General features: G+C 39.6%; 1 non-coding gene across 1 annotated transcript; it reads left to right on the top strand.

The window, feature by feature from the left end:
* The first annotated feature begins 11,408 nt into the window (after positions 1-11,408).
* LOC126016585 (small nucleolar RNA SNORA51) lies at positions 11,409-11,543 on the top strand. Its single transcript, XR_007498377.1, has one exon. It is a non-coding gene; the product is annotated as a small nucleolar RNA SNORA51 (small nucleolar RNA).
* The last annotated feature ends 2,507 nt before the right edge of the window (positions 11,544-14,050 follow it).

Here is a 14,050-nt window from a genome sequence, read left to right on the forward strand (position 1 = left end):
ACCATGATTCCTTTTTTCCTACTGGGGCACAGAACTCACACACCCTGTCTACTGGTGTTTATCAGTAGGTTAATGTGGCCCATTGAAACAGGCTATAGAATGGCCCTGACTTTCTCATTGTAATAATGTCAGAGGAAATGAAGATATCATGTTGTTTTCAATATGATGGTATTTCAATAATTTCATATAGGCAGTTCATTTTCCCATGTGAGGACCTTTAAGAAACTCCAGTATCTACCTTTTTAAAAAATTTATTTTATTGAAACTATTGTGATCTACAAAGTCCTTCATATTTGAATTTCAGATATACAGAGTCAGTGCCATTCTCACCTCCATTGTTGACCTTCTTCCACCAATGAACCCAGAGTGCATCCTGTACCACCTCCCTTTATCCCTTTGGCCTGCCAGTATAACAGGCCCATTTAACTTTATATTGTTAAAATTTAGACCTCTTGATTCTATTGTTGTTGAGTTTGGCGTGGTGATTTAATTCTGCACTTATTTTTTCTCCACCAATACATCTGAGACCACTTGGCCCCTGGCCCCCAGTCTTTCTTTTTTCCATTCTTCTTATTTTTATAGAAAAATGCAAAAGTATGTGGTAAAATAAAATAATTTGTGTCCCAAGGTTCTTTGAAAAGGATGGGAGCCCCTATGTAAAAGATAAAAATATTTAAAAAAAGAAAAAATATGGTGTGTGTTGCATTTTTTTTTCTGCATAGAGACAGTAAATGATGGGAGTAATAGAAAGGGAAAACCTTTGGCCTAAAAGCAGGGAGCCCCTATCCATGAAGCATCATGCCATAAGACCAACTGCAGGCTTTGGACATACAAAGTTGTCTAGCCCCAAAGTCTTTCTCAAGTCCCAGTAAAAGTTCTCAATTCCAGTTGTTGCAGCAGGTTTCTGTAGTTAGAGAACCTGGTTTTTGCACAGATCCTATGTTGAAGTCAAAGTATCCTGGTGCACATTATTGTCAGAATCTACCTTTTTTTATCCTAACTATAATTTTATTTAATCAGTTCCTGATATCTGTATTTATTAAATTAAAAAAAATTAGGAAATTAATGTCCTCCCAGAACCCACTTCTTTCTATGACATATTTATGCTATAAGTTCTTCTATTTACGAATCCATGGTTCATGAAGGAGTTAGAATCCCTGACTCAAAGAACTGATGGCTTAATATGTAGCCTGTTGTGCTTTTGCTCAGTGTAGACATATATTGAAGATTATATTTAAATATGCCCAATACATATATTGACATAGTCATTCTGACATTAGTTTTAGTTAATTTTTATTCATGAAACAACATATGTAATTTTCACTATGTAAACTGGAAATTAGTGCTTGACTGCTCAAGTTTGTTCATTCATTTTCATCATACAGAATTTGACTCACTTGCCTTGTTGTGCTCAATACTCTTGTCAACCTCCACTAGGCACATTTACTGTTGCTCCCTCAGTTGGTTCTGCCATTGTGTAAGTCTTCACTGATATTTCTGTGGAAATAATGTTTGTGGAGGAGTAAATTGAGACAAATATAAGGTTTTTGACAAACTTTCCTCATACAATCATTAATCTTTGATAAACGGTCAAGAAATAAAAAATGGAACAAGAAAAGCTTCTTCCACAAGTGATTCTGAGACAGCTAGTCAGCAACATGCAAAAAAGCAAACTCAGACCTCCATCTAACACCATGCACAAAGGTCAAAACCAAATTAAATAAAGACCTTGATACTTTGTAACCACAAAGTACATAGAACATTTTCTGCTCCTTGGACATTGGCACAATTCATACACCACACATACACACACATACACACACACACACACACACAAACCAAAACCCCCCAAACAACTGAAGAACAATCAGTGCTGGTGGGGATTTGAGTGGGGAGAAAGAAACTCTCTTTCACTGCTGGTAGGAATGCATACCCCTTGGTATTGATCTCAGATTCTTTTTCTGGTGACTGAGAAAACTGTCATCTTTGTTGGTGGGCCGAGACTCTGGATTTAAGCTGTACAGACTGAAGATTTTTTTTTTTTTGCTCTTTGGGTTGCACCCAGTGACGTTCAGGGGTTATTCTTAGCTATGTCCTCAGAATTCACTCTGGGCTTGGGGGACCATATATGATGCCGCAGACCAAACTGCAGTTCTTCTTAGGTTAGCACATGTAAGGCAAATGCCCTATTGCTTGTGACCCTGCTCTGGCCCTCAGACTAAGGATCTTGACATGTGCTTCATTTTGGGATGCCCCTGCTCATGCTCCATATTTCAGTGATCCCAACACTGGGAAGGGACATCTAGGTTTAGACATACAATCCATGAGCAGTGAAGCCCACCCAGGCAGTCTCTGACCCTGCTCCTCTCCTCTCTGGTCCCTGGTGTGTAGAGCCTGAGCTCAGGTGTCCAGGGATGGTGTTTTATTGTTTCAATGTATTTATTTAGGCACTATGATTACAAGCATGGTTGTAGTTGAGATATAGTTATTAAAAACAAATAAAGAAAAAACAACTTCCCCTTCAGCAGTGCAACATTACCACCACCAATGCTCTCCATCTCTCTCCCTCCCTACTTTCCTCTATTCAAGACAGGCATTCTATTTTCTCACTTCCATTGTCAGTGGTTGTCATTGTAGTTATTTCTCTAACTGGACTCCCACTCTTTCTGGTAAGCTTCATATCATAGACTCTACCTTCCAGCGCCGATCTTTATTGTCTCCTTGTATTATTATAATAATGTCTTTTAAGAATATTTTTATTTTTTTATTATGGAAAAAAGATGCAAAGAAAGAGGACAAGGTAAAGTTACAGTGGGAAGACAATCACCCATAAACAGAATTCTCAGAAAAAATCCCCTTGCTAACACCTTAATTTTGAACTTTCAGCCAAAGAACATTAAGAAAAATAAAACAGAACCCATGTACAATTACTTTGTCCCTCAAGTCCCCAGATTGTATTACATTATAACATTTCATAGCAGTACACAAAGGAGTCTAAAGCCACAAAATTTATGTAACACCTTTAACATTGAAGGCATAGTATTTTTTTTTACAGTTCCATGCAAATGCATATTAGTTTAAGTTAACCTCAGAAGTTTAAGTGGTTTTCTTAAGGTTTAGAGTCAAAAGAGCACAGCAAAAAATGGTGTTACAGTGGCAATTGTTGTTTGCATAGGCTCAGCAAAATATGGGGAACATGGAAAGGAAAAGCCTTGACCTAAATACAAGGAGACCCTACCCCTGAAGTTTTCTGGTGTAAGACCAAGTCTAGGTTCCAGGCATACTAGGTTGTCCAACCCAAGTCATTGTCTGTACTTCCAATACACTTTTATTTTTCACACAGTCTCTGTTTTTGATGTCAGTTTTTTGTAGTTAAAGACCCTGGAATCTGCATATTCTACATTGAATTCAGGATGATGTGGAGCATCCTCTAGTTTCACCTAATAATTAGAAGGCAATGCAGAGAGCCCTGTCCTGAAAGCAGGTCCTTGTTGTTAAGTCTTCTGGGTGTTAAGGGAAGTCTCTTTTAAGTAGGTCGATGTGAGAGCAGTGGTAGTGTCTTCCCTGGTAGAGGATTGCTCCCAGGTGATGTTATAGACAACTTGGTTGTTTCATAGATGGCTTCCCTGGTTCAGGGGTGAATAAAGAATGCCCATCCTTCTGAGGCCTGAGCCAGGTCATTATGTCAATGTTCAGGGTGTAAGGTCCCATTGCATTACAAGATTTGTGTGTTCCTATCTCTATTAGATAAGAACTTGTTTGTATGTATAGTATTTTCCTATTTTAATGTGCCTATGCAAAAGAGGAACAATGCCACGTGGTGTTATTGTTGCCTATGGGCGTCACTAGAACAAGTTCAACAATCCCCTTGACTTGGTTATAACATAAACATTTAAGTGAGGGACTCTTACCAGAATTCTTTATTGAACAGCTCACAAAGAGACCAGACAAAAGAGGGGAAAAGTCGTCACTGTATAAGAGAACATTTAGTAAGAGTTATCGCTGTTAAGGAAAACATATAAAATATTCAAAAGACATATATGTGTCCCTTTTATGTCTTTTGAAATAGTTGGGGGTGTTAATTCCAGTGCACCACTTTGTTCTGTGATTTGGCCTGTGCAGTACTGAAGTTAAAAAGGGTAATTATGGGGTAATGATTGATGGGGGTGAGGGAGAGAAGGACTAAATATGATCTGCATATGCAAAACATACCTTAATTATAGGGAATACTATTAATGTATTCTGTACATTAATACATGCCCCTGTACATTAATTCTGTACATTAATAATCATGCCCCTGCACAATATTGAAAATGGAGACCAGTGAGAAGATGCCAGTGACTGCTTTAGTGCAACCCAGCAACTCCCAGCACCCCCCAAGCTAGGGACCCACCATTCTGGCTGCCTGGGATGGCACCCAGGGAAGGACTGGAGAGTGGGGGAAGAATAGAGGGATGGCTGGGGGTCTGCCAAGGCTCCCAGCACCCCGAAGCTAGGGAGAGGGCCTTTGGCCTGGGATCCACTCAAATCCCATGCTGGCTAGAGCTAGCCTCCAGATTAAGGAAAGGATTCATTAGAGAACCAGAATTTAGACATCTGCCAGCCCTCTTCCTTGTGCCCTTCCCCTCTAGTGCTGAAAGAGGGGTGGGGAAAACCTAGGGGCCCCTTTAAGAGAGTCCTCCCAGAACCCACATTTCTGGCCACCTGGGAACAAGGGAAGGCCTAGAGACCAAGGTATGAAGAATAGGATTGCTGGGGGCCTGCCAAGGCTACCAGCATTCCCAAGCTAGGGAGAAGGCCTTTGGTCTGGAGTTTTCCAAACCCCATTTAGGGTAGAATATTGATGTCTTTTAGTTTTCTTAAGACCTATAGATGAGAGAGACTATTTTGTGTCTATCTCGCTTCCTCTGACTTATTTCACTTAGCAATAATAGTTTCCATGCCCAATCATGTGTAGTAAAATTTCATGATTTAATTTTTTTTGATGACTGCATTATATTCCATTGTGTAGATGTACCACAGTTTCTTTCTTTTTTAAACACTGTGATTACAAACATCATTGTAGTTTGGTTTTAGTCATACAAAGAACATCTCCTTTCGTTAGTGCAACATTCCCACCACCAGTGCCTCCTATCTCCCTCCTCCCTCACATCCTGCCTGTATTCAAGATAGGTATTCTTCTTCTCCTACTCATTAACATTATCATGTTAGTTGTTAGTGTAGTTATTTTTCTAACTGCACTCACCACACTTTGTGGTAAGCTTCATATCATGAGCCAGTCCTTCTGGCCCTAATCTCTGGGAATCATAACAATAATATCTTTTTATTTTTCTCAAAACCCATAGATTAGTGACATAATTCTGTGTCTTTCTCCTTCCCTTTGGCTTTTTTCACTCAGCATAATAAATTCCATGTACATCTATGTATAGGAAAATTTCATGGCTTTATCTCTTTTGATGACTGTATAATATTCCATTGTGTATATGTACCAAAGTTTCTTTATGAATTTATCCATTGAAGGGCATCTTGGTTGTTTTCAGAGTCTGGCTAATGTAAATAGTGCTGCAATGAGTATAGGCGTGAGGAAGGGATTTTTGTAATGTATTTTTGTGTTCCTAGGGCATACCCCTAGGAGTGGTATAGCTGGATCATATGGAGCTCAATTTCACTTTTTTTTTTTAGCCATTTATCTGTTAAAGTGTATTTTGGTTGTTTACAGAGTCTGGCTATTTTAAATAGTGCTGCAATGAATATAGTTGTTAGGAAGAAATTTTTGAATTGTGTTTTTGTGTTCCTAGGTTATATCCCTAGGAGTGGTATAGTTAGATCGTACGAAAGCTCAATTTCCAATTTTTGGAGGAATATTCATATCGCTTTCCATATAGGTTGGACTAGAGGGCATTCCCAACTGCAGTAAAAAAGGTTTCTTTCTCACCACATCCCCGCCAGCACTGAATATTCTCATTCTTTGTGATGTGTGCCAATCACTGGGCATGAGATGGTACCTCATAGTTGTTTTCATTTGCATCTCCCAGATGATTAGTGATGTTGACCATTTTGTCATGTGCTTTTTGGCTATTTGTAATTCTTCTTTGAAGAAGTGTCTGTTCATTTCTTCTCCACATTTTTTGATGGGATTAGATAGTTGTTTTAACTACAAGAGATATTGAAAACAGCCATTCTGTCTTTAGTTTTAATATATTTTATTTTGTGAAACAATATATGTCAAATATCACTATGTAGACTATAAATCAATAAGATTCTGCTCAGAATTATTTATTTTTTTCTGTCACACAGGATTTTTCTGGACTGAGATCACATATTGTCCTCACCCTTGAGATTAAACACTTGGCACAGTCTCTTACTGTTGTTCTTTCAAGTGCCTCGACATTGTTTAAAGTCTTCAGTGACAGATATATATATATATGTATATATATATATGATATACCTCATATATATATTTTGAGGGGCCACAACCAGTGACACTCAGGGGTTTCTCCTGGCCATATGCTCAGAAATTGATCCTGGCTTGAGGACCGTATGGAATGCCGAGGGATCAAACCACGGTTTGTCCTAGGCTAGAGTTGGCATGGCAGATGCTTTACCGCTCTGTGCACCATTCCTTACCCTTTAGTGATATTTTTGTGGACCAAATGTCTGGGTAGAAGTGAATGATGACCTATAAGTATTTCTGCCTGACTTTCTCAAAACCCCATTTTCTTTAATTATTTAGGCACACCCCTTGGTATAGGAATCAGATCATTTCGTTGCGTCATTGACAAACCTTATTCATCTCAGCAGGTGGTGCTCAAACTCTGAATTTGGGCTTCAAGACACACTCAATCCTGGACATATTGATCCAGCTGATGTTCACACCAGGAGTACTTGGGAATTTTTCCTATGTCCAAGCCAACACTGGTTATTTTTGTACTTGGTTCTTTATGATATATGACAATTGCTATGGCAAGAAGTCATGTATTTTTGTTCTTTTAATTTGTATTTGAATCTAATTGATATAGGTGATTATTGATAAGGAGCATTTTATTTACTATTTATTATTTATTTATTTTTATTTATTTATTTATTATTTATTTTGGGGTATTTGGGCCACTCCTGGCTTCCCTCAGGGGTTACTCCTGGATCTGTGCTCAGAAATCACTCCCGATAGGTTCAGAGAGACCATATGGGATGCCAGGAATCAAACTTGGGTCTGCCCTGGGTTGCAAGGCAAACACCATTTTGCTGTTTTATCACTGTGGTCCTGATAAAGAGCATTTTTATATATTTATTTTCATCTTCATATCTGGCAATTAAAATAATGATCATGCTCTGAACAAAATGATTAATAAAGGCATCTTCTGTCTTGGGTGAAAACAAATTCTATGTAGCTATGAGAAAATAAAATATTGAAGTATATGGAAGGAACTGGAGGCTATCAGATGAAGTGAAGTCAATGAGAGTGAAATGGACCAATTTATAAGAACTTGTTCTTCTGTGGGATATAAAGAACAAAGCATCAGAATGCACAAGATCCAACCAAAACAGGCCATGTGTGGAAACTACATTCCTAGGTAACTGAGCATTTGTGCAGCTGAGTAAAGCACAGAGAAAGGATGCTGACACAAGGGACACTACAGTGTGAGGCATTGTTGCTGGTAGAACTTTTTCAGCACCAATTCTTGTGCATGTGCACCACCAGAATAAACACTCCCATTGTCATCATCACATTTCTTCAATGATCATGAGCAGGAGATGAGGCATAGAGGGTGTTCTGTCTGTGAAAAGGAATGATCTTTACAAGACAGCAAAGCAACACACTGTACTAAAAGGTCTATAAGTCTTGGACATGAAGAGTTATGCAGAAATTCATAACAGAGAAGTAATACTTCAGAAGTGTGTAACTTAGGTTACCAAGTTTGATTTATTTATCTTAGTAATTGAGAAAACAAATCCATTCCCATCAGGCCTCTCCCATTCCTGTCTCTACAGCACAGCCTATATTCCTGTGAGCAGACACCCGTTGGTGGCCTCAACCATGCTTGGAGATCCCCCTGCCTTTTCACTAGGTTTGTGTATGAGCTCACAGCCACTTCCCTCACTGTGTGTCTTGCACAATAATACACGGCTGTGTCCTCAGTAACTGAGTTGCTCAATTTTAAGTAGACTTCACTCTTGGAAGTGTCCCTGGTGATGCTGAGTCGGGACTGTAGACGTGGTTTATAACTTGTGCTTCCATCATTCCATATAACGCCAATCCAAATCCAGCCCTTTTCCAGGGGCTTGGCGAATCCAGGCACATGATTGCTGGTTAGCGTGAGCCCAGAGACTGAACAGGTGAGGGACAGCGTCTGTGAGGGCGTCTCCAGGTTTGGGCCCAACTCCTGCAGCTGTACCTCAGACAGAACCTCTGGGGACAGAGACCCACAGTGAATACTGAGCTCAGAGGCACCATCCCCAACTTGTTGGCCTCTGTCCAGGGATACTCACAGCCAGGAGATGCCACCAGAAAAAGGAGGAGCCGTTGATGAGCCATGTTCCTGTCCCCAAGCTCCAGGACCTCAGACTCTGTGTCAGGGAGAGGGAACCTATGTAGAAGTGAGTGTGTACCTGGTTTTAACCCTTGGTCTAATGTGGAGATTTGCATGTGTAATGCCTATGTAGGCAAAGGAGGGAACCCAAGGTGGTTGGTCTCTGGCTCTCTTGGATGAGGTACAGCCTGGAACTCAGAGAACACAGACTTCTCAATGGGTTCTTCCTCAAACCCAGCCCCTTCCTCATCCCAGAAAATATGTCAAGGATCTCCCAGAAAAGTTTCATTAGGGAAAATCTTATGTGTCAGGATCTGATAATAAAATCCATTCTTACTGGAACCTTTCTATTACAGAATGGCACTTACCCCCATTTTCTGATGTGTTTGCTACTGTTCTTCCACCATGTACAGAATTTTGGGCAAACAAGAAATGTAAGTGACCCACTCTGTCAGATAATCATACACTTCCAAAAACACTTAGTTCCATAGATGGAGGAAAGGCACTTGATAGGTAATTTAGTGGGGGGGGGGCATATTTCTAGATGCTAGAACCATAGGAAATAATTTCTTGGTGGGGATTATCTCTGCCACTTGTCCCAGAGAAAATTTTTATGAGATTAATATATTCCAGAGACTTCTTTCCCAGATCCAGTTCCCATTCAAATATGTACCAGCTTAGCCTGAGTTTTCTGATTGTGTTCTCTTCAGCTTTATCTCTTCTTTATTTGAGTTCTATGATAACCTTCCTTCCTTGACACCTAATAAACATATGACTGGTACAAATTGTACCATTGGGGGAGAAAGGCAAACAAATAAGGAAAAATAGGAGAAGTACATCTAGATGTTATAAATATCTATTTATAAGAAGTAAGGGAAAAAAGGAAAAAGAAGAAAAAGCTAAAAATACAAAAACAAAAATAATAAGGGAGAAACAATAAAAGTACAAAAAGAATAAGAAAAGAATAAACCAAAACCGAAAACCATTAACTATGGCAAGAAACAAACAAACAGGGGCCAGAGAGATAGCATGGAGGTAAGGTAAAATAGCATGAAGGTCAGTGTTTGGAATCTCAGCTTCCCATATGGTCCCCTGAGTCTGCCAGTAGAGATTTCTGATCATAGAGCCTGGAGTAACCCCTGAGCGCTGCCAGGGGTGACCCCCCAAAAGAATAACCCCCCAAAACAACAAACAAACAAACACCCTCTAAACCAGCAGCAACAACAACAAAAACCAAACAAAGAAAAACAGAACAGCAAATTCTTTTTTTGATAATATATATATTATTTTATTATTTTTTAATTTTTTTCTTTAAACAACTTTATTGTATACATGATTGTGTTTGGGTTTCAGTCATGTAAAGAACACCACCCATCACCAGTGCAACATTCCCATCACCAATGTCCCAAATCTCCCTCCTTCCCATCCAACCCCGCCTGTACTCTAGACAGGCTTTCTATTTCCCTAATACATTCTCATTATTAGGATAGTTCAAAATGTAGTTATTTCTTTAACTAAACTCATCCCTGTTTTTGGTGAGCTTCATGAGGTGAGCTGTAACTTCCAGCTCTTTTCTTTTTGTGCCTGAAAGTTATTATTGCAAGAATGTCTTTTATTTTTTTTAAAGCCATAAATGAGTGAGACCATTCTGCATCTCTCTCTCTCTCTCTCTCTCTCTGACATATTTCACTCAGCATGACAGATTTCATGTACATCCATGTATAGAAAAATTTCATGACTTCATCTCTTCTGACAGCTGCATAATATTTCATTGTGTATTTCATTGTGTATATGTACCACAGTTTCTTTAGCCATTTATTTGTTGTAGGGTATTTTGGTTGTTTCCAGAGTCTTGCTATGGTAAATAGTGCTGAAATGAATACAGGTATAAGAAAGGGATTTTTGTATTGTATTTTTGTGTTCCTAGGTTATATTCCTAGGAGTGGTATAGCTGGGTCATATTGGAGCTTGATTTCCAGTTTTTGGAGGAATCTCCTTATCGCTTTCCATAAGGGTTGAATTAGGCGGCATTTACACCAGCAGTGGATAAGAGTTCCTTTCTCTCCACATCCCCGCCAAAACTGCTTGTTCTCATTCTTTGTGATGTGTGCCAATCTCTGGGGTGTGAGGTGGTACCTCATAGTTGTTTTGATTTGCATCTCCCTGATGATTATTGATGTGGATCATTTTTTTACATGTCCTTTGGCCATTTGTATTTCTTTTTTGTGAAAGGATAGAGGAGTCTGCATGGATAGAGAGAGGGGATAAGAAGGAGTGTTAGAGAAGTGTATGAGAGGATGGGCAGAAGTGAGAAAGGGCAAAAGTGAGAATCAACAGCGAGATTCAACAGAGAGTTTCAGCATCAAATTATGCATCAGCCATTGAGCATCATTAAAGAAGCAGCAGCAGTAGCTTTAGCAAAGGGAATTAGTGAGCTAGGATGCCTGGAAAAAGCAGCTGAAAAGAAGACAGAAGCCAAGAGAGCCAGAGGAGTAGAGAAGTGGTGCTAGGAAAAGGCATAGAAGCCATTAGAGAAAATGTATATGTTAGGTTAGGACTGTGAAATAAAGTTGGCTAACTCCTGGAACTTCATCTGACTGCTCTGTGAATCTCTCTGCCCTCATCCTGCAACCTTCAGACCTGCCAGGTTCTAGGGGCTGCAGGAGTCTAGTCGAGCCCAGAAAGGCCTCCTCACTATCCCCATTCGAACTCTAGGACTCTTAAATTAATATAGTAAAACACCCCACACAGGCCTGTACTCTAGACAGGGTGGGGAGGAAGGACACTTGGGATATTGGTCATGGGAATGTTTTACTGGTGAAGGATTTTATATATATTAAAAGATATCAGAAAAAAAAAGAAAGAAAAAAGAAATTATAGGGCCTCCCAATTCTTACCACAGGCTGTGTTCTTTACACTAACTATATAGAAAGAGGAGGTACAGTAAATGCACTCCATATACACCTCAACCCAGGTCCTTTATGCCTGGTCTCTATTGTGAATTGGGGGACAAAAAATATAGTAAAAGACCAGTGGTCTTTACAAAATGGCATCTCTCTTTGTTCAGAACCTGAAAGTGGCCTGTCATGTGGCCTTTTCAAAATGGCATTTCTCCTTGTTCAAAAACCAGTTTAAAACAATATCAGAGATTTACATGGTTCTGACAGAATTTAATAAGGAAAAAAATCTAACCCTAACAAAAAGTGGGGACAAGAATAAAAGCACTTAGAAAGTTTCAATAGAGGAAAACCAAGTTGTCCATAATAAAGCAATCATAGTTCAGTTAGCTGCTGTCCTTTCAGGTGCTGCCTCTACTTAATAGGTTGTGAACGCCCCCTGGTGCCAGCCATCTCTTGAGGCCATACTCCTATATCTTCCTCAGGTTTGTGTCTAGGCTTGCCCTGAATTCCTCTCAATGTGTGTCTTGCACAATAATACACAGCTGTGTCCTCAGGGGTCACAGAGTTCAGCTGCAGGGAGAATTGGTTCTGGTTTGTGTCTCTGGAGATGGAGATGCGGCTCTTCACAGATGGGCTGTAGTTATTGCTTCCACCCGAACATATACGACCCAACCACTGTAGGCCCTTCCCTGTAGGCTGGCGGATCCAGTTCCAGCAGTAACCACTGGTTGTGATGGAAAATCCAGAGACAGAGCAGGTGAGGGAGAGTGTCTTGGAGGGGGTCACCAGTCCTGGGCCTGATTCCTGCAGCTGCACCTGGGACAGGACACCTGAAGACAAAGAGAATAAGTCACTGTCAGTCCCTGCACTCTCTCCTTTTTTAGAGTCCTGGGTGGTCTCAGGGACACTCACCTGGGGCAGCTGACCCAAGGCAGAGGAGAAGACCCCACAGTCTCATCTTCTTCTGGCTCAAAGCTCTGCCTTCCCCAGAGACTCAGCCCTGTGTGAAGAGACAGCTGGGATCTCCCTCAGCCCAGAGTGGATTTGAGCCCAGAGCCTGAAGAGGAATTTGCATAAGGTGAACTACTCTTATTAATGGGCAACAAAATCTGACCATGATTTCGTTTCTCCTACTGGGGCACAGAACTCACACACCCTGTCTACTGGTGTTTAGCAGTAGGTTAATGTGGCCCATTGAAACAGGCTATAGGATGGTCCTGACTTTCTCATTGTAATAATGTCAGAGCAAATGAAGATATCGTGTTGTTTTCAATATGATGGTATTTCAAGAATTTCATATAGGTAGTTCATTTTCCCATGTGAGGACCTTTAAGAAAGTCCAGTTTCTACCTTTTTAGAAAATTTATTTTATCGAAACTATTGTGATCTACAAAGTCCTTCATAGTTGAATTTCAGATATACAGAGAGTCAGGGACATTCTTAACTCCAGTGTTGACCTCCTTCCACCAATGAACCCAGAGTGCATCCTGTACCACCTCCCTTTGTCCCCCTGGCCTGCAAGTATAAGAGGCCCATTTATCTTTAGATTGGTAAAGTTTAGACCTCTTGATTCTATTGTTGTTGAGTTTGGCTTGGTGATTTAATTCTGCCCTTTTATTTTCTCCACCAATACGTCTAAGACCACTTGGCCCCTGGTCCCCAGCCTTTCTTTTTTCCATTCTTCTTATTTTTATAGAAAAATGCAAAAGGTTCTCTGAAAACGATGGGAGCCCTTATTTAAAAGATAAAAAAACTTAAAAAAAGAAAAAAAATATGGGTGTGTTGCAGTTTTTTTTTTTTTCCTGCATAGACACAGTAAAAGATCAGAGAAATAGAAAGGGAAAACTTTGGCCTAAAAGCAGGGAGCCCCTATCCATGAAGCATCATGCCACAAGACCAACTGCAGGCTTTGGACATACAAAGTTGTCTAGCCTAATGTCTTTCTCAAGTCCCGGTATAAGGTCTTCTCAATTACAGTTGTTGCAGTCAGGTTTCTGTATTTAGAAAACCTGGTTTTTCAACAGAAGCTATGTTGAAATCAAGGTATCATGGAGCACATTCTGGTTGGAATCTACCTTTTTTTTTTATCCTAACTATGATTTTATTTAATCAGTGCCTGATATCTTGTATTTATTAAATTAAAAAAACATTAGGAAATTAATGTCCTCCCAGAACCTACTTTTTTTCTATGACATATTTATGCTATAATTTCTTCTAATTACCAATACATGGTTCATGAAGGAGTTAGAATCCCTGACTCAAAGAACTAATGACTTAATATGTAGCCTGTTGTGCTTTAGCTCAGTGCAGACACATGTTGAAGATTATATTTAAATATGTCTAATACATATATTGACATAGTCATTATGACATTAGTTTTAGTTAATTTTTATTCATGAAACAACATATGTAATTTTCATAATGTAAACTGGAAATTAGTGGTTGACTGCTCAGGTTTGTTCATTATTTTTTTCATCATACAGAATTTGACTCAGTTGCCTTGTTGTGCTCAATACTCTTGTCAACCTCCACTAGGCACATTTACTGTTGCTCCCTCAGTTGGTTCTGCCATTGTGTAAAAGTCTTCACTGATATTTCTGTGGAAATAATGTTTGTGGAGGA

Source organism: Suncus etruscus, chromosome 8 (assembly GCF_024139225.1).
Source record: "Suncus etruscus isolate mSunEtr1 chromosome 8, mSunEtr1.pri.cur, whole genome shotgun sequence".
NCBI classification, from domain to species: Eukaryota; Metazoa; Chordata; class Mammalia; order Eulipotyphla; family Soricidae; genus Suncus; species Suncus etruscus.